The sequence below is a fragment of the Nematolebias whitei genome, chromosome 17 (genome assembly GCF_014905685.2).
Source record: "Nematolebias whitei isolate Nwh7 chromosome 17, NemWhi1, whole genome shotgun sequence".
NCBI lineage: Eukaryota > Metazoa > Chordata > Actinopteri > Cyprinodontiformes > Rivulidae > Nematolebias > Nematolebias whitei.
The window spans coordinates 3,861,471-3,863,725 of NC_056514.1; the positions used below are offsets into that span (position 1 = coordinate 3,861,471).

The following is a 2,255-nucleotide window of genomic DNA, read 5'->3' on the forward strand; positions in this document are numbered from 1 at the left end:
AGTGACGTTTAAGGGCCCGGAGATCACGAGCATCCAGTAGAGTTTTATGGCCTTGACCCTTATGCACAGCGATTGTTCTATATTCTGTGAATCCTTTGATGATGTTATGCACGGTTGATGATGATAACTTAAAAGTCTTTGCTATTTTATTCTGGGTAACACCATTCTGGTATAGCTGCACTATCTTTCTGCGCAACAATGGTGGAATTGGTGATCCTCTTACCATCTTGGCTTCTGAGAGACACTGACACTCTGAGAAGCTCTTTTAATACCCAATCATGTTGTCAATTGACCTAGTTAGTGTTAATTGGTCTTTCAGCTGTTCATTATGTGCTCAATTTCCTTTTTCCAGCCACTTATTGTTACTTGTCCCAACTTTTTTGGGATTTGTTGACACTGTGAAATTTTGAATCAACATATTTTTCCTTTAAAAAGTTAAATTTACTCAGATTAAACTTTTGATCTGTCATCTATGTTATATTACAAATAAAATATTGACATTTGCCATCTCCACATCATTGCATTCAGTTTTTATTCACAATTTGTTTAGTGTCCCAACTTTTTTGGAATCCGGTTTGTAAAAACTAACAGGGACCATTACAGCTGATGTGATAGCTAGATCTAAGAGCTCCGTTTAAGATTTTAATTTAATCTCATAATTTCTCTAAACTGAGACCTACAGGTCCTTCTCAAAAAATTAGCATATTGTGATAAAGGTCATTATTTTCCATAATGTAATGATAAAAATGAAACTTTCATATATTTCAGATTCATTGCACACCAACTGAAATATTTCAGGTCTTTAATTGTTTTAATACTGATGATTACGGTATACAGCTCATGAAAACCCAAAATGCCTGTCCCAAAAAATGAGCATATTTCATCCCACCAATGAAAGACAAGTGTTTTTAATACAAAAAACACCAACCTTCAAATAATCATGTTCAGTTATGCACTCAATACTTGGTCGGGAATCCTTTTGCATGAATGACTGCTTCAATGCGGCGTGGCATGGAGGCAATCAGCCTGTGGCACTGCTGAGGTGTTATGGAGGCCCAGGATGCTTCGATAGCGGCCTTAAGCTCATCCAGAGTGTTGGGTCTTGCGTCTCTCAACTTTCTTTTCACAATATCCCACAGGTTCTCTATGGGGTTCAGGTCAGGAGAGTTGGCAGGCCAATTGAGCACAGTAATACCATGGTCAGTAAACCATTTACCAGTGGTTTTGGCACTGTGAGCAGGTGCCAGGTCGTGCTGAAAAATGAAATCTTCATCTCCATAAAGCTTTTCAGCAGATGGAAGCATGAAGTGCTCCAAAATCTCCTGATAGCTAGCTGCATTGACCCTGCCCTTGATGAAACACAGTGGACCAACACCAGCAGCTGACATGGCACCACAGACCATCACTGACTGTGGGTGCTTCACACTGGACTTCTAGCATTTTGGCATTTCCTTCTCCCCAGTCTTCCTCCAGACTCTGGCACCTTGATTTCCGAATGACATGCAAAATTTGCTTTCATCCGAAAAAAGTACTTTGGACCGCTGAGCAACAGTCCAGTGCTGCTTCTCTGTAGCCCAGGTCAGGCGCTTCTGCCGCTGTTTCTGGTTCAAGAGTGGCTTGACCTGGGGAATGCGGCACCTGTAGCCCATTTCCTGCACACGCCTGTGCACGGTGGCTCTGGATGTTTCTACTCCAGACTCAGTCCACTGCTTCCGCAGGTCCCCCAAGGTCTGGAATCGGCCCTTCTCCACAATCCTCCTCAGGGTCCGGTCACCTCTTCTCGTTGTGCAGCGTTTTCTGCCACACTTTTCCCTTCCCACAGACTTCCCACTGAGGTGCCTTGATACAGCACTCTGGGAACAGCCTATTCGTTCAGCAATTTCTTTCTGTGTCTTACCCTCTTGCTTGAGGGTGTCAATGATGGCCTTCTGGACAGCAGTCAGGTCGGCAGTCTTACCCATGATTGCGGTTTTGAGTAATGAACAAGGCTGGGAGTTTTTAAAAGCCTCAGGAATCTTTTGCAGGTGTTTAGAGTTACGTCGTTGATTCAGATGGTTAGGTTAATAGCTTGTTTAGAGAACCTTTTCATGATATGCTAATTTTTTGGGACAGGCATTTTGGGTTTTCATGAGCTATATGCCATAATCATCAGTATTAAAACAATTAAAGACCTGAAATATTTCAGTTGGTGTGCAATGAATCTGAAATATATGAAAGTTTCATTTTTATCATTACATTATGAAAAATAATGACCT

General features: G+C 41.7%; 1 protein-coding gene across 1 annotated transcript in view; it reads left to right on the plus strand.

Annotated features, from left to right (window-relative positions):
- The window catches only part of exoc6 (exocyst complex component 6), a gene marked incomplete in the record, with an annotated part of 59,289 nt that overhangs the window by 45,244 nt on the left and 11,790 nt on the right, over positions 1–2,255 (plus strand).